General features: G+C 49.2%; 1 pseudogene; it reads left to right on the top strand.

Annotated features, from left to right (window-relative positions):
• Window positions 1-3,184: 3,184 nt before the first annotated feature.
• On the top strand, window positions 3,185-3,250 carry LOC115935467 (uncharacterized; annotated as a pseudogene).
• Window positions 3,251-19,058: the final 15,808 nt, after the last annotated feature.

The raw sequence follows: 19,058 nt of genomic DNA on the forward strand, positions 1-19,058 counted from the left end.
AAGATGAATCTCTAAGGATTTTTATAAGAAGAAAGGAGTAGGAAGCATAAATGCCCGCTGGTGGTCCTGCACCTTGGCACCAGTGCTCCCCTCTCCTAGTGGGTGGGCACACCCTACATTTTCCCAGGCTTCCTTGCAGTGAGTTGTGGCCAGGTGACCAGGTTCTGGCCAATGGGAGGTAATAAAATTGTTGGGTGGTATTTTTGGAGACCCCCTTCTGTAACTTCTGTCTTGATATGGTTTGGATGTTGGTCCCCTCCACATTTCATGTTGAAATGTGATCCCTGATGTTGGAGGTGGGGCGTGGTGGGAGGTGTTTTGGTGATGTGGGCAGATCCCTCTCACAATGGCTTGGTGCTGTCCCGATGGCAATGACTGAGTTCTTGCTCTGAGTTTATGGGAGATCTAGTTGTTTAAAGGGCCTGACACATCCTCCTTCTTCTCTTGCTCTTTCTCTCGCCATATGATGTATCTGCTTCCCTTTCACCTTCTGCCATGATTGGAAGCTTCCTGAGGCCTCCCCAGGAGCAGATGCTGGTGCCATGCCTGTACAGCCTGCAGAACTGTGAGCCAATTAAACCTCTTTTCTATAAATAACCCAGCCTCAGGAATTCCTTTATAGCAACGCAGATGGACTGACACATATCTTTAGTGTCATTTCTTAGTTCTTCCATCCTTTGACATGCTTCCTGGAATAAGCATATGATGGTTGGAGCTATTCTTGTCATCTTGAACCTTGAGGATTAGGCTTCTACCCTGCGGATAGCAGAATGTCCTCTGGAAGGAAATGAAAGTCCCTAATGCCACCCCAGACTGACAACCTCCAGTTTTGTTTTTACTTTTTTATTTTTTGAGACAGAGTCTTGCCCTGTTGCCCAGGCTGGAGTGCAATGGCATGATGTCAGCTCATTGCAACTTCTGCTTCCTGGGTTCAAGTGATTATCATGCCTCAGCCTCCCGAGTAGCTGGGATTACTGATGCGTGCCACCATATTCAGTTTTTTTTTTATTTTTAGTAGAGATAGGGTTTAACCACGTTGAGCAGGCTAGTCTCAAACTCATGACCTCAAGTGAAACACTCGCCTTAGCCTCCCAAAGTGCTGGGATTACAGGCGTGAGCCACTGTGCCCAGCCCAGTCTTGGTTTTTATGAGATAAACTTCTGTCTTGGCTGAAGTTACATCACTGATAGGTGATATAACTGTAATTGAATAAAAAGTAGGAAATTCATGTAATACTTATATCTACATATGCACATACCAAAAATAATAGTGATCTGTTGTTATCTATATGTAAATATGGACACAAAATATTGTTTAGTGTAAACAAAGCTCTTTTTTTTTTTTTTGAGACAGAGTCTCACTCTGTTGCCCAGGCTGGAGTGCAATGGTGAGATCTCGGCTCACTTCAACCTCCGCTTCCTGGGTTCAAACAATTCTGCCTCAGCCTTCCAAGTAGCTGAGATTACAGGTGCATGCACCACACCCAGCTAATTTTCATATTTTTAGTAGAGCTGGGGTTTCCCCATGTTGTCCAAGCTGGTCTCAAACTCCTGACCTTCAGTGATCCTCCTGTCTTGGACTGCCAAAGTGCTGTGATTACAGGCATGAGCCACTGCACCTGGCCCATAAAGCTTTATTCTATTTTAATGAAGCAAAAATGCATAAGTGTGTAAGTGTGATCATATGTGTGTGTATTGTCTAATAGGAGCACTACATAGCAAAATGCGAATGCTGCTTATCTTTGGTGTTGGAATCACTTGTGATTTAAAATCTTGTTTTCTTCTATTTTTAAAAACTTTCAAAATGAGTTGTGACTTTGATTATTAGAAAAAAAATCTATAATAATTGAGAGGAAAGAAAACCCCACCTGCTGTTGAAACTGACTGGAGCTGGGAGAAATGAGAGATTCCTTTGAAAGTGTCACCTCCCTACCAGAAAAGTGGCCTTGCAGGACTGTCCTACAAGCCAGATGTGCCTCTTTCCCTCGGTCCCTGTACCTGGTGTGAGGTCGCACAGACAGTGAGCATCCTTCACAGAGTCTGACCTGCCAAGGTCGGGGGGAAGTGGGGGTCTAGTGACATTCAGAACCCGGGGGAGCAGAACAGGTTTGACTGTGCGTTTGCAGGATGACCTCTCCCCTCAAAGAGCAAGAAATAACTCTAGTGCAATTTCCAAACATTTACAAGAGAGGATTTTTAAACTTTTCACTTCTTTATTCCAACTAACACATTTGGAAGCATAAAATGCACAAAGAAGACCTGCTATTTACAATCGCTTTCACTAAGCCAGCGTTATATTCAAAAACGGCAGATAAAGCTCATGGCTTTGATGAAAGGGGCAGTCTTTTCATTGGCAACAATTAATACTGCTCCCCGTTCTGGGGAGAATTTAAAGAAAATAATTTGGAAGGAGATATGGGTTGGCATGACACAAACAAATGATTTCAGATCACAAATGTAATCATTTGATCTTGCTTTACCAAACATTTCAGAACAATCTGGCATCACATTCTCTTCTGAGTCTGTGAAACTGAATTCTGGGAGAGTCTGAATTCCCAAGGCAGGACTGAGGATAGAAAAGATTTGATGGCAGAACCCTGGTACTGTGGTTATCACATGGGTTAAAGATGTAGGCTTGGTTAACCCACTGAACCTGCTCATGTATGAGGCTCACCTGAGAAGGTGATATCGACAAGCCCATCCTATGGGTCTGAGGGCTCTTCACCAGGAGTGGAGCAAGGAGGATGGCCCCAGCGTCCCTATCTCTGAACACATTTAGGGGGAGGGCTGTAGAGCCTGGACAGATCACCACCGGCTCCATGGGGAAATTTCAGCAGCACTCATTGCCTGTGTCTGTTCTGTGCCAGGTGCTGTGCTCAGGGCGGGGATTTGGGATTCACCAGGGCACAAGGCGACGTGCCTCTCTCCTCACGGAGCCTAAGCGCTGGTGGACAATGCAGATGTCAACCGCAAATGATGAGGCACTTGCAGGTAAGGTTCAGCACCAAGAAGGAAATGAAGGGTGCGTGTCGCTGACTGTGACTCTGGTGGGGGCAACTTAAATAGGGCCATGGGGGAGGGCCTCTCTGAGGAGGTGACATTTGAGCTGAGGCCTCACCAGTCAGAAGGAAAAAGCTGTAAAGGGTCTGGGATAAACTCAACCTGCAGACTTTTAAAATAATATAAGGTGTTACAGCTCTTTCAGAATTTGTCTAGTATGTTTTCTGATTTTCACTCCCAGGTAGGCTCGGGAAGAGGCATCTGTGCCCAGCTCGTGGCCTGTTCTTTGCACTTGTGGGGGAGGGGTCCTCTTCTCCCACAGCTGTCCCCCCGGGGCCTGCTCCCAGGTGGGGTCTGGTTTTCACCAGAAAGCCCTCCATGAAAAAAAAAAACAACACACAATTGAATTAGAATTAGTTGCCAACATTTACAGTTTAATTCTAAAAATATGTATTTTTGACTTCGTTGGAAAGTCACACTATCTGACCAGGCCGGGCTGCGATCTGGTGGATTTCAGTATTTCGGTTTCTGGTTAGGGAGGGTATTTGGGGTTTGCCCCTCCAGCATCTGTCCCAGTGTGGAGCGGGAGTGGGGGCCCAGGCTTAGTGGGGAGAACTGCCGTGGCCGAGGGTCTTGGCTGTCTCCAGACAGCCGGATGGACCCTGCCATCTCCTGCTTGGGGTAGGCTGGGGTTCTTTGCTGCCCTCCTCACAGCCCACAGCCTCTTGAATTCCACTGAGACCACCCCCATGTGAGGCTGGAAAGGGAAACCTGCCTTTGTAAGTGAAAGCAGTTGAAGCCGGGCTGGAATGTGTCAGTCAGAAACTAAAAGGTCCTGTCACAAGCATGGCCAGGAAGACTGTCACCACTGTGGCATGCAAATGACAGAGATGTGTGGGACAACGTCTACCAAGAGACGAGCCAGGTGAGGGCAGGTTGTCGTGAAGGAAGGAGGGGTCCTCCCCACAGCAGCAGCGCCATCCTGCAGAGAAACGGCCCCTGGGGATGGATGCGTTCCAAGGACGCCCTGTGCTGTGCCTAGTGGGTGGCTCGAGGCCTGAATGCCAGGCACTCAGAGCAGTCAGTGTCCCCATGGGAGCAGGGGTGCTCTCAGCTAGGTGATTGGGGTCCTTGGATGGTCAGCCCCTGTGTGTATGCGAGGGGGTGGCCCTCTGCTCTGTCCCTTCTGAAGGCAGCCATAAGGGCTGGGATCTGGTGGATTTTGGTATTTCAGTTTCTGGTTAGGGAGGGTATTTGGGGTTTGCCCCTCCAGCATCTGTCCCAGTGTGGAGTGGGGAGCAGCCATAAGGGAAGGAGGCCAAAGCGCTCAGCATCAGATAAGCCTGGATGCAGGTCCTACTTCCTGCCAGGCCAGTGCCTCTGAGCCTCAGTTTCCTCATCTGTATAGTGGGGTTAATCCCAACCATGTATACTGCCTGCCTGCCATGTGCCAGGCCCTTCTTACACATCTTTGATTGCTTGAGGGCAGGGACTTTATTATCCTCCTTTAGAGTTGAGAAAGAAGAGGCACAGAAAGGTTAAACCACTTACCTGGGGTCACACAGCTACTATTGCAGAGTAAAGTCTCCAGACTCAAATGGAGCACTAAGCCCTGCCCTGGGCACCAACAGGTGTTCCAGGAATGTCCGGTGCCATTTATCACCTTCATCACCTGCTGGGAGTGCTCATCCCATCATGCAAACCCCGTGAGCATGAAGTGAAGGGACACGTGCAGGATCGAGTGTACTGGCGGGTAACGTCAGTAAAGTAATAACCACAGGATGATATTCATAACCCATATTAGTGCTACCAACAGCCACATCTGCCTGCTTCTCTGGGCCCAGGATTGTCTGCAAGCTCCCAGGAGCTGGGCCTGACTGGGTCAGAAGAAAGGTCTGAGGTTATGGAAGGAGCAGCTTGCCCAGCTTGTGGCCTGTTTTGTACACTGGGAGTCCCTGTCCCCCACAGCTGTGCCCCAGGGCCTGCTCCCAGGTGGGCTTGGGAGACCCCAGAGCTGCATGGCTTTAGGCCAGGGCTCTGCTGGGTGCTGTGTGTCTGTGGGAGTGATGCACCCCCCCAAACCTCTCACCCTGCCAGCTGCTGGACACACAGCAGCTACAGGGCATGAACTCTGAGACCAGAACCGCTGCAGGTCCTGGGAGGCAGAAGTTGCAGTGAACCAAGATTGCACCATTGCACTCCAGCCTGGGTGACAAAGTGAGATTCTGTCTCAAAAAAAAAAGAAACAGACATTTATATGAGACAGTCTGTAGAGGTTTGAAATGCAACATGATCCATCATGCAGATTTTTATAGAGAATTAATTGTTTCAGTTCAGTGTGAAGGGAATTAAACTCCTCTCTTCACTAGAATTTTCCAAACTGTTAAGGGGACATATGTAATTGTCACCTGCATCACATGTAATCAGGGGCCCATATGAAGAAGTGAAACGTTCTTTTCTTACATGATTGCTTTTGGTGAATTGAGCAGTTTTGTATTCATCATTCAAAATGCACAGGCCAGGGGAATGCCCAATACTTCCAGCTGCCTACCCTCCCACTCCAACTAACGTAAGCCGGCAAGCAATGGCTGTTGATAAAGACACAATGGTCATCATCGCATTTCAGGGTTTGTGTGTGTGTGTGTGTGTGTGTGTGTGTGTGTGTGTATTTGTTTGTTTGTTTTGAGACGAAGTCTCACTCTGTTGCCCAGGCTGGAGTGCAGTGGCATGATCTCAGCTCACTGCAACCTCAGCCTCCCAGGTTCAAGCAAATATCATGCCTCAGTCTCCCCGAGTAGCTGGGATTACAGGCACCCACCGCCACACCCAGCTAATTTTTGTAATTTTAGTAGTGATGGGGTTTTGCTATGTTGGCCAGGCTGGTCTTCAACTCCTGGCCTCAAGTGATCTGCCCACCTCAGCCTCTCAAAGTGCTGGGATTGCAGGTGTGAGCCACCACATCCAGCCAACATTTCAGGGTTGTTTGTTTGTTTGTCTTTAAGACAGGGTCTCTCTCTGTTGCCCAGGCTGAATGCAGTGGTGTGATCATGGCCCACTGCAGCCTCAACCTCCCGGGCTCAAGCGATCCTCTTGCCTCGCTCTCCTGAGTAGCTGTGAATACAGGTGCATGCCACCATGCCCAGCTAGTTTTTGTATTTTTTGTAGAGATAGGGCCTTGCCATATTGCCCGGGCTGGTCTCAAGCTCCTGGGCTCAAGCGATCCGCCCACCTCGGCCTCCCAAAGTGTTGGAATTACAGACATTTCAGTTTTTTAAAAAATCAAAAAACCATGACTAGATACAATCAGGATTTCAGTAGAAGTCAAAAATACGGGAATGTCAGAGAGCAAATAAGTGCAGAGAGAACAGGGGACGAGAAGAGGAATGTGGGAAGATGGGAAGCGCTGGGCAGAGATGAGGATAGGGACGGGCTGGGGATGAGGTCTGGAGTGCAGGCTACAGTCAGGAAACCGAAAGCTGCCCAAAGCATTCAGATTGCCCAAGCCGGAAGCACATGAAGCAGTTTTCAAGAGAATAAGGAGCAGGAGATCATTAAACTCACTTACCAGGAGAGACAAGAGATGGTGGCAGTAATTTAATGAGAGAGGCCTTGACACTACAAAAAAATCTAAATTCATTCTTTGCCCAACTGTTCATAAGGGAACGGGGAAAGCGGTTGCCTTCAGAAACCATAATACATTTTTCTTACTGAGGCAAAATTTACAGAGAGGAAGACATGGGAAAAAGAAGCAACCAAGGTGTTGGGAAATGGAGCTGATTTATTCTTGATGTTGGAGCGGCAGTTTCTCTAACACAGATAAACTTTAAAAACCAGCTCAGACCCGTCCCTTGAGCCCTCACTGGTCCCTCTCCACAGGTCCCAGCCCATTCAGAGTTTTCAAGGAAGCAGCTCCCAGGCTACTGTCACCTTCCTGGGACCTGTGAGCCCCTCATCACCCAAGCTGGCAGAATCCCTCCAACTCATGGCTCCGTGAAACCTGAGTGCCTGCCTCCGCTGACCGATTCCCTGGGTGGATTTTCTTCTGGTGGTCAGAAAAATACATCAGTCTTTTCCAGATGTCTGGCATTACATTCTGTCATTTGGAATACAGTTGATTCTTGAACAATGTGGGAGTTAGGGGTACCAAATCCCATGCAGTCGAAAATCCACATGTAATTTTGACTCTGCAAAAACTTAACTGCTGATAGCCTACTGTTGACCAGAAGCCTTACTGGTCAACATAAACAGTTTTTGTATGTTAAATGTATCATATACTGTATTCCTATAATAAAGTCGGCTAGAGAAAAGAAAATGTTATTAAGAAAATCATATGGAAGGGAATATACATTTACTCTTCATTAAGTGGAAGTGGGTCATCATAAAGGTCTTCATCCTTGTCTTCTTCACATTGAGTAGGCTGAGGAGTAGGAGGAGGAAGAGAAGGGGTTGGTCTTACTGTCTCGGGGTGGCAGAGGCAGAAGAAAATCTGCATATATGTGGTCTCTGGTAGTTCTAACCTGTGTTGTTCAGGGTCCACTGTATTTGTTGCCCAGTGGGGTGAAATCAAGATGAATTAAACACAGGTAAGTCCCATCTCAAGAAGTCCAATACATAAAAATCTGCCCATAGAATACTCAAATGAAACAACTGAAAGAGACCCAAGGCTCTTTTGGATCCAATTTCCTCAACACTGAAGAGGAGAATGTGGCCCCCTGAGAGGCATTCAGTTGGACTCTGTGTAGTGAGATTGCTGTTTCTTTATCTAGGGTCTGGGCAGAGGGTCTGGGCAGAGGTGCGTGTACCTGGTGAGGATTAATTGAAATGTACTCTTATGATCTGGACACGTTTCTTTTCTTCTTCTTCCTCTTCCTCCTCTCCTCCTCCTCCTCCTCCTTCTTTTTTTTTTTAATAGAGATGAGGTCTCACTATGTTGCCCAGGCTGGTCTCAAACTCCTGACCTCAAGTAATCGACCCACCTCGGCCCCCCAAAGTGCTGGGATTACAGGTGTGAGCCACTGCTCCTGGCCTGGGCACTTTTCTTATGCATGCTGTCATTCAATATTTTTACTCCCAGTGGGATTTTGATTGAGAAAGAGCAAGGCATTTTTTGTTTTGTTTTGTTTTTGAGATGGAGTCTCACTCTGTTGCCCAGGCTGGAGTGCAATGGCACGATCTCGGCTCACTGCAACCAACCTCATCTCACTTGTCCTCCCAAAGTTCTGGCATTACAGGCATGAGACACCGTGCCCAGCCTGAGCAAGGCATTCTTTAAAGGTGAGCCACCCCACTGTGAGGCTGTTTGAGCCACTCCCTCAGGAACCACCCATTCCTGGTTCTTTCCCATGGGATTTGCTCCAGCCTCTGCTGCTCTGGCTTCCCCAGCTTCCCATTCCTGGCTCCCCTCCTACCCTCCTGCTTTGTCATGTCCCCTCCAGATCCCCCAAGGACCCTGGCTGGGCTGGCCCTCCCATCCCAAAGTCCCCTGTGGACCCCACTGTCTTGGCTCAGGGAAGCCTCTTTTCCAGACAGGCCCATCCTGGCCACCACCCCACCCTCCATCCCCCAGATGGCACATGTACAAGTCCATCACAGACCCCATCAGAGCCCAGATTTCTTTGGTGAAGATGTGACTTGGCACAGATCAACCCACTCTCTTAAAATTGCATTTCTTGGCTGCATAATCCAGAGGCAGGGCACAGCTGGTATCCAGACCCCCTGTAATGATTTAGAGAAGGAAAAGAAATCTTGGCCGGGCATGGTGGCTCACACCTGTAATCCTAGCACTTTGGGAGGCTGAGGCAAGTGGATCACATGAGGTCAGAAGTTCAAGACCAGCCTGGCCAATATGGCAAAACCCTGTCTCTACTAAAGATACAAAAATTAGCTGGAAGTGGTGGCATGTGCCTGTAGTCCAAGCTACATGGGAGGCTGAGATGGGAGAATTGCTTGAACCCAGGAGGTGGAGGTTGCAGTGAGCTGAGATCAGGCCATTGCACTCCAGCCTGGGTGACAGAGGGAGGGTCCATCAAAAAAAGAAAGAAAGAAAGAGAGAGAGAGGGAGAGAGGGAGAGAAAGGGAGAGAGAGGGAGAGAGGGAGAGGGAGAGAGAGGGAGAGAGAGGGAGAGAGAGGGGGAGGGGGGAGAGAGAGAGAGAGAGAGAGAGAGAGAGAGAGAGAGAGAGAGAGAGAGAATCTTAGAGCCCAGGAAGAGAACAAGAACAGGCCAGGCAGACAGTGACTATCGGTCTTCCCCAGTCAGCTTTCCACCCTGCACCCTCCACGGTCTTTCTCCATCCAGCTCCACGCACAGTCACTCTACTGCGTAAAAACCCTCCAGCTCCTGAAATGGAAAAATACACTTCCAAAGTGTCGTGCTCCCATCACTAACTCCCCAAAAAACTCACCATCCACACCCTGTGCATATTCGATGTTGGCTCTTATCTTTAATTTCCTCTCCCCATTTTATCTTGGATTATTTTGGTTTTTTTGTTTTGTTTTGTTTTTTGTTTTTTCCTATTTTTTAAGAACTCAGTACTTTTACCATCGCCCTTTTGAAACTCTGGAGCAATACAAGCATTTAAGACTATAAATTTTCTTCTGAGTACAGCGCTAGCCGAGTCCCTCAGATGCTGGTGTAAACTATTCTTGTTGTTTTCTAGAAACCATCATTCTAGTTTTGGTTTCTGCTTTGATCTGGGAGTTATCTAGGAGAGAATCCCTTCCGCAGTAAAAGGCACTGTTCTCTGTGTCCCATTCAATGCATTTTGACAAATGTGTCTACCCAAGTAAACATCATCCCAATCAAGACACAGAGCATTCCTAGCAGGGCCATGTTTTATTTTATTTATTTATGTATTTATTGAGACAGAGTCTTACTCTGTCACCCAGGCTGGAGTGCAGTGGCATGTGATCTCAACTTACTACCTTTGTTTCTTGGGCTCAAATGAGAGCTCCCACCTCAGCTTCCCGAGTAGCTGGGACCACAGGTGCACACCCCCACATCTGGCTAATTTTTTGTGTTTTTGGTAGAGATGGGGTTTCTCCATGTAGGCCAGGCTCATCTGGAACTCCTGAGCTCAAGTGATCCACCTGCATCGGCCTCCCAAAGTCCTGGGATTACAGGCATGAGCCACCCCATCTGGCCAGGGCTATTTCTGTACCATTTATTTTAATGTCATTTGTAATGATCAGAGTGTGGCCTATAATAATATTTATTTTTAAAATTTTGTAAAGGTTTCTTTTGTATTCAAAGAAACAAAAGAAATAATTTATTAAAAATTCTTAAGCATCAAATATCCTCACCATTGTGTACACTTCCAGCTCTGTTTCTGTATCCCTTCCATGAATTTCCTCTTCACTGCACTCCTAACCTGGTCTATCCATCCTTAAACTATAGCTCTAATCATGCCCCAAACACTCCCCCTCTTTCAATAGACTGTGAGTAGCTGAAGGGTCCGAGGCCGCATGGTTTCCATCTCTGTGTCCCTGCAGCTAGACCAGTGCTTGATGTGGCAGAGGTGCTCCACCAACTTTCACTGACTACAGGTGAATTAAATACACCTGTGCCCTGGGGGGGGGGGACGCAGGCAGGAGGGCAGGTGGTTCAGAGAACCCTTCCAGCGGCTGCAGCCTCATCTCTACCTTGGCTCCATTCACAGCAAGATATTCCAGATTCCTCTTCAGAGAGCCAGAATAATTAAGGGAAAACATTCTAACATTCACCTATTGGTTTCTCTGCCAAGCCCCAGTGTCTTGAAATAAGTAAATCATTTTAACCATCCCATCCTTGTGTCTCAGGGAAGGTGGTGATAGACAGGGAATCGATAGATTCAATCAGGGGAGTGAGAGGCATGTGGATAAAGGTCCCTGGCCAGGGCCTCTCTGCGGCCCTCAGGGCTGGAGACGCCTTAGAAATCCAATCAGGGCTCTTCACAGGGGACATCACCGCTGACCATTGCTGCATTCTTACCCCTGAGCTGGCCGAGGGTCCCTGCCTAGAGATAGGGGGACATGTGGGCTCAGGAAATAAAGACTCAAAGCCTCCACTTACCCCACACCTCAGCCTCTGAGGGATGCGGGGTCACCTGCTGGGAGGGAGGGGCAGAGGCCACAATGGGGGTGGCACATGGGTGGGACCCGGTCCTGCCTGGCTGAATGTCCCCCATGCTTTATCTTTTCCTCAGGCCACCTGGACTTTAAGAGCACTCACCTGACGCCCTCATGCCCCAGCTTTCGAGCCCAGCAGCACCCTTGACAGTGGCTGCCAGGCTCTGTGCCATCTGGCCCCTGCCTGCTCTCCTCTTTCACCTCCTCTGCCTTCCTGTTTCACTGGATCTCTCTGCTACTTTTTTTTTTTGAGACAGTCTCATTGTGTCACCCAGGATGGAGTGCAGTGGCGCGATCTCAGCTCACTGCAACCTCTGCCTCCCTGGTTCAAGCCATTCTCCTGCCTCAGCCTCCCTCCTGAGTAGCCCGGCTAATTTTTGTATTTTTAGTAAAGACGGAGTTTCACTATGTTGGCCAGGCTGGTCTTGAACTCCTTACCTCAAGCGATCCACCCGCCTCAGCCTCCCAAAGTGCTGGGATTACAGGCATGAGCCACCAGGCCCGGCTTCTTCCATTAATTTTTTTTTTTTTTTTTTGAGACGAACTTTCACTCTGTCGCCCAGGCTGGAGTGCAGTGGCTCCACCTTGGCTCACTGTAATACAGTTCCGATGAGGGGAGGAACACCAGGGCTCTTGTCTCATGTCGAATTAGATAAGATGACACGGACACACATGGAGTGGTTTTAAGGAGTGGAGAGTTTAATAGGCAAGAAGGAAGGGAGAAGGAAGAAGCTCCCCTGTACAGAGACAGAGGAATGGGGGCTCCAAAGCCTAAAAAGGAGGTCCCCACCTGCCACGGATACCAGCCAGGTATATATACAGAGGCTGGAGGAGGCGGTGTCTGATTTGCATAGGGCTCAGGGGATTGGTTTGACCAGGCATGTCATTCATGGTAGCCCATGAAAAAGCTGGCCCTCCCACCCTAGTCTTTTAATATGCAAATACAGGGCGCCATGATGGGATATGTGGGGATATGTGGGGGCGGCCATGTTGCCAGGAACAGGTCAGGAAAGGGCAAGAATGCTCCGGAATCTCCATGTTTGGGTGTACCCAGTTTCTAATGGCTGGCATTTGCATATCAAAGGTTGCCGGCCTGGCTCTAAGAGCCCAGGCTTTATGAGAAACTTTTCCGGAGATGCTTTAAAAAATGAAAATTTCCCAAGGACCCCTTTTCCTTTCTATCTGCCTAAAATAATTTCTTAATAACGCCTACCACAAGTGCAACCTCCGATTCCCAGGTTCAAGCAAATCTCATGCCTCAGCCTCCCAAGTATCTGGGACTATGGGCGTGTGCCACCACACCCAGCTAATTTTTGTATTTTTTTAGTAGAGACAGGGTTTCACCATGTTGGCCAGGCTGGTCTCGAACTCTTGACCTCAAGTGATCCACCCACCTTGGCCTCCCAAAGTGCTGGGATTACAGGTGTGAGCCACTGCACCCAGTCCCATTCATTCTTTCCCTGCAGGGGCTGCCCATACTTTCTAGATATGCACCCCCACCCTTAGAATAGAATCCAGGTGGAGTCTTTAAAAGAGAAACCAATACTGCCCTGGGCAACTTTACGTTAGGGAAGAATGTTTTGGATTTAAATCAAAGGTTAGTGTTTAGGGTCCCTTCTGCAAGTGGGCAGGGGCCCTAGAGACTAAGGGTGAAGACACTGCTTGGCCCCAGGGTCACCTTTGGGCATCAGGGTCACACAGTGCACACTCCTGCAGGTTTCTGATGCCCCTTGTCTTCCCTCCAAGCCGGTCACTCCCATTAAAAAAAAAAAAAGGTGCCTACAACCTTCTGGCGATTAGGCCAAATCTTAGAGTAAGCATAACCCTCCTCTTTCTCTTATTCCTCTATATCCCAACCATCTACCAAACCTGCTGGCTTTAGCTTCTGATGATGGCCACCATGTGATCGCCTGACCACACCACTCTGAATATGGAGGCCTGGGTGTCCATCATCCCTTCTTGACTGCGGCAAATCGCCTCCTTGCTGGTCCCCCTACATCGACTCCCTGCATTGATCCTGCACCATCCATGCTCACAGGCAGCCAGAGGGATCCTTTTAAAATATTAAGGCAAAAATACATCAAGTCCTCTGTGCCAAACTCCACCTCATCGATCTCAGAATATGACCCAGATGTCTTTGCCATGACCCACGAGGCTCTCCATAACCTCAGCTCCAGCTCTCCTCCTTGTTCCCTCCATGCTGACCCTCCTAGAACACACCCAGCACACTCCACCACAGGGCCTTTGCACATGCAGGTCCGTCTGCCTGGAAACTTCCTCCCCCAGATGTGCACACGGAAGACTCATTTAATTCCTTCAGGCCTCTGCTCAAAGGGGGCGCATCTCAGAGAGGACTTCCACATCCCCCAGTCTAAAGCAAACCCTCCAGCCACTTGATATTTCAAGTATATGTGCACACATACACACATATGTCTATGTGACTGTACTTGCGGGGGCAGGCTGTACTTGTTGTTCACTGCCCCTCCCACCCCGCCAGCTCCCCGAGAACAGCACCTTGGTCTTTTTCATCCACAGTTGCATCGCTGGTGCCTAGAGCATGCCTGGCACGTAGAAGCTGCTCTGAAAAGAGCTGGAGTATGAATGAAAGGTGGACTCTTCTGAGAGTGCTCCCTCTGCGGAGAACTCGGGGAGACAGACAGAAGCTGCCTGGCCCAGGGCGTCTGATTCCTGGGGCTGGACTTCTTGTCTGGTGTCCCTCCAGGAAGGTGTCCCTAAGAGAATAAGTTGTACTTTATCTTCTCAGTACAAAGGATCTTTTTGTAATTCTCTGGCATGGGAACCATTCCAGAAGCCCCAGAGTCACCAAGCTTGGCCACACTGAACACACTTCCTAGAACGAGCCTCAAATGGTCGAGTCTGCCCGTCTCCAGACACCCAGTTCCTGGCTGTCCATCAGAACAGAGCCGGACAATCAGGGTGTGGGGCTTGGTGCATCTGAGGGTTCATCTCGGGCCACCCCCGCTCCAGTGAGGAACCTGCAGGTCAAGGAGGGGACGTGACTGGCCACTGAGGGCATTGCAGGCAGAGCCAGCCAGGACCGGCTTTCTCCCAGGCTAGGGAGCTTTCCTGATGGAAGTTTCTGGAAGCCTTCGTCCAATTCCATTCTCTCACTCTTCTTGCAAGTCAGCAGGGCAGAGGCAGGGGCAGCAGAGCCCCACTTGGCAAATGAAGAAACTGAGGCACAGCCAAGGTCAGAGACTCACCTTTCTTCAAATAGCTCATTACTGTGGGGCCCCCAGTTAGTGGTTACAGAGTGGGTCCCGAGTCATGGCCTGGGCTGGGTCCTGGCTCTGCCACTTTCAAGCTGAGCAAATTGCTCACCCCTGTGTGACTCCGTTTTCCCACCTGCAGAACAGTTAATAAGCATAATTGACCCGTGGCTTTTACGAGCACAATGAAACCCAGGCATCACCAATGGGAGGAGCCCAGCCCTGGAGGCAGATGCCAGTTCCACCCCACCCGGCCCTCCACCTGCCAGCTCTCGGGCTCCCCTACCCCTCTGCAGATGGAGGGAGTGGCAGTGCCTCCCACACAGGGCAGTTGTGAGAATTCATGATGGTGTTTTGTTGATTCAATGTGTTTTCGATGCTTCTTGTTTCGTTTTGTAAATCAACTAGAGCAGTGCCTCCACACAGCAAGCGCAATGTAAGTATTTGTTAAATAAAAATATAGAGAATGCATGTAAGGTGCTTAGACCAGTGTCTGATGTGAGTGATGCTTGGTGAGTTTCAGCTGCTCTGACTTTTAGTGACAAGGACCAGAGCATGAGTCGTCCTGACCCTCCTGCTTCCCTCCCGTCCATGGTAACCCCCAGGCCACATCTCAGGCTCTCGGGGTCGCCCAGACACCATTTCTCCTTGGAGGTCACCTTGCTCTCCCTGCTCCCATATCCCACTGCCTGCCTCCTCCAGACACTCTGTCTCCCACACATGCGCACACTCTCACGCCCTTACAAACACACTCTCACGCACACATACACACACATACATACATTCTCACACACACAGGCTCACACACTCATACAGTCTCACACATATACACACACAGACTCGTACACACACACACAGGCTCGCACTCACATATACAGGCTCACACACACGCAGGTTCACATACATCTACACTCACACACATTCACATACACATACACACAGGCCCCAACACACCTACACTCACACATACACACATTCACACACACATGCATACATACATACACACAGGCTCATACACTCACATACACACATTCACACACACATGCATACATACATACACACAGGCTCATACACTCACATACACACATTCACACATGTACAGACTCACATACACACACACTCTCACAGTCACATACACATTCATAGGTGCACATATACACACACTGTCACCCTCTCACATGCACACGCGTCCCCTGAGGCATATGCTACCCACCGCGTCCTCCCTGAAGCCCCCCCCCCCACCCGCTGCCCAGATGCCCAGCTTGGGGGCTGCCTGCACTGCCAGGACTCGGCTGACGCCCTGGCCCGGGGAAGCTGCTGGGACTCACCCCTCTGCTGAGACAAAACGGGCTGCACAGGCTCCTCATGGTCTCCCTGCCCCACCCACTCCTGGCTTTGTGCCCTGCCCAGCAGGCATAACCAACCCAGCCATCTGCTCAGGCCTCTGGTGCCTCCCCAAACCCAACCCAGAGACCCTGGAAGTGCTGTCACCCTGTAACCAGGCACACAAGGTAGTGTAGAACTGCCCCCAGGCAGTTCTACCTGGTCTCAGTCAGAACCCGGAGAAAAGGCTAATGCCACAGACTCCACGGGGCAATGGCAAGAAATGGATGGACTGGTGCAGCAGCTAAAAGGGGACAAGCTTCCACAGTGCAGCCTGAGCCATGGAAGGAAAAGGCCACAGTCACACCCATAATCATCCTTCTCTCTGCTGGAACCCCTGGTTGGCTGGAGTCACCTGAGGGGCGTCGGGAGTGCCATGGAGGAGGAAGCTGCAGTCCACTCTGCTCTTGCACTGGCTCAGCGCAGACCATGGGCTCTTCTGAGACAGCACCAGGCCAGGCTCAGAGAGGGCCAGGACTCTGTTCCCACAAAGCACTGGGGCTGGTGGGGGACCCACCTGTCAACAGTCAATAGCACAGCACCAGGATGAAATAATCCTGGAGTGGGGGTGGCCCCAGCAGGAAGCCCTCAGCTCCCACTGGGAGTGTGTGTGGGGGGGTGGCCGGGGACTCAGGTGGGGTGGGGAGGTGGTGTTGGAGTCAGGCCTCCAAGCATAAGCAGGACATTGAAAAGAAAGGAGGGAGGAGGGGTGGGGTGGGAACAAAGCCAGAGCCAAGAACGTACTTAGTGGGAGCGAGAAGGCGGCTTTGGTGGATGGAGTGGACAGGGAAAAGTGAGAACCAGGTTAGAGAAGGGCTGGAACCCAGAGGGCAGAGGCCTGAGACGCCCATGGCAGAGCGAGCACTGTGTCCCCTTGATTTAGGCATTGCCTGCCACCTGTCACATGGAGGGCAGCCTGGGATGGCATCGAACACTTTAAAGATCAATTTATTTTTTAAGTATATCAATTTATTTCAATAGCAAACTTTATATGCTTAAGTTTATTGGAAAAAATTAAGTAGAAACCAAAGCAACATCATCAATTGCAGGTAGGTACATACGATGGCCTACCAAAGACGCTAGGCCAAAGGCTGGCTCTTTCTTGGTTCCAGATGGAGATGAACAGTGTTGGAAAGGTGTTAAGAATATTAGCACCAAACTGAGACTCTTCTCCTTCAGACAATGGACTGGCTTTCTAACCATGTGTCTCCATGTTATGTCAGGAAGATCTGAGTCACCCAGTGTCACCTGTCATCATCCCCAGGGGAGCAGGTGCTGTTCGTGCCCTGCACATAGCCCTGGAACACTCCAGCAGGCACAGAGCTACTTCTAACTGCCAATATCTTCTTCTTTTTGCCTGCAGGCTTTTGTCTGTGACCTCAGCAGGCCACTCTACCCAAACCTGTGGCAGGTGGGTGGTGCCAGGGGATTAACACTCACCTCCAACAACCCCCAAATAATAACTCATAGGAGTTGGTGTATAAATACCCACGCTCCCTCACTCCTGGGATTCCTCTGTTGTGTGTGATTTCTCCATGGGACTGAACTCCAGCTGTCCTCTGCACCACCTGGCTGAATACTACGCCCTGAATTGGCCTCCTTCCTTTCCTGTTGCACTTCCTAAAGCCCTGCCAGAGCTTCCTAAGGTCACCTCTCAAATAAACTACTTGCTCTCAAATTCTTGTCTCAGAGTCTGCATGTGGGACAACCCAAACTAAGGCATCAACCATCAGTGATATTTGTCCCACCCACCCTCAAGGTCAGACCCCAAACCTGAGAGACTCAGTCCAAAGAGACCCAGAAGACAGCTTGGCTCTTATAACTAGATAAGAAATCAACCCAGGAGAAGCCTGTATGGCAATTTATAATGGGAGGGGCTGGATTTTTCTGTGAAATATTTTCATATGGCATTGATTACTGAGAGTGAAACTAGAATGAAATCAATCAGATCTGCAGTTGGAAAAGCTCACTCTGGCTCCTGTCGTAAAACGTGAATGTGGGCGGTGCCCTGGTCTGCACAGGCAGCTGGGTCGGGTACCACTGCAGTTGACAGAGGTGACACGGGAGGAGATTGGCAGGGGTGGCCGCCCTTGGCAGGTATTTAGGAAGGACAATCACAAGGGATTTGAAATGGATTAAGCCAGGGGAGGAGATTGAGGAGGAGGTGATTTCTGACTTATAATGGATAGAAGTGGAAGTCACTCCAAAGACAAACACAGCAGGAGGAGCAGGTTTGGGAAGGAAGGTCAGGAGTTCAGACCCAGGCGCACTGGCTTAAGTTGCCTTCAAAACATCCAGGTGGAGATGTCAAGATGTCTGTTGGATAAATGATTCCAGAACTCAGAGGAGCGGCAAGAACAACAGTGACCATCGCCCTGTAGACATAAATGAAGGAAAGGGTGTGGATTTTAAGAGTTGTGTATGTATGTTTCTTTTTTCTTTTTTTATTTACTTGTTTATTTTTTGAGACAGGGTCTTGCTCTGTCACCCAGCCTGGAGCACAGTGGCACAATCATGGCTCACTGCAGCCTTGACCTCCTGGGCTCAAGCGATCCTCCCACCTCAGCCTCCCAAGTGGCTGGAACCACAGGCACGTGCACCCATACCCAGCTAACTTTTGGTTTTGTTTTGCTTTTGGCAGAGACAGGGTTTTGCCATGTTGCCCAGGCTCAAACTCCTGAGCTCAAGTGATCCACCAGCGTTGGCCTCCTCCCAAAGTGCTGAGATTACAGGTGTGAGCCACCAGGCCCAGCCATGTTTCTTAAAAAAAAAAGTTTAATTTTAATAAAGTTCATTATTTCATTTCTATGGACATGGGAAAAAAATGTTGAATTATGATAAAATACACAAACATAAAATTTACCATCTTAAACATTCATTTATAGACACTTGAGTTGCTTTCACCTTTTGGCTATTGTGAATAATGTTGCTATGAGCATGGGGGACAAATCTCTCTTCAAGTCCCTGTTTTCAGTTCTTCAGGGTATATACCTAGAAGTGGGATGGCTGGATCCTATGGTGATTCTATGTTCAATTTTTTGAGGAACTGCCATATTGTTTTCCATGGTGGCTGCACTCAAACGTTTTACATTCCCACCAACAGTGTATAAGAGTTCTAATTTCTCCATATCCTCACCAACACTTGTGATTTTCTGGGTTTTGACAGTAGCCATCGTAAAGGGTCTAAGTTGGTCTGGCCAAGGTTTTTGAACTACAGATGTCACAAAGGTACACAGCAAGAAAAGGACTTATGCAACATCATAATAAGCCAGGGAAGTGTTCTGGTCATACCTACATCATTATCAACCTCATGAACCTGGATCAGTTGGGGGTGCTCTTGGC

Source organism: Gorilla gorilla, chromosome 6 (genome assembly GCF_029281585.2).
Source record: "Gorilla gorilla gorilla isolate KB3781 chromosome 6, NHGRI_mGorGor1-v2.1_pri, whole genome shotgun sequence".
NCBI lineage: Eukaryota > Metazoa > Chordata > Mammalia > Primates > Hominidae > Gorilla > Gorilla gorilla.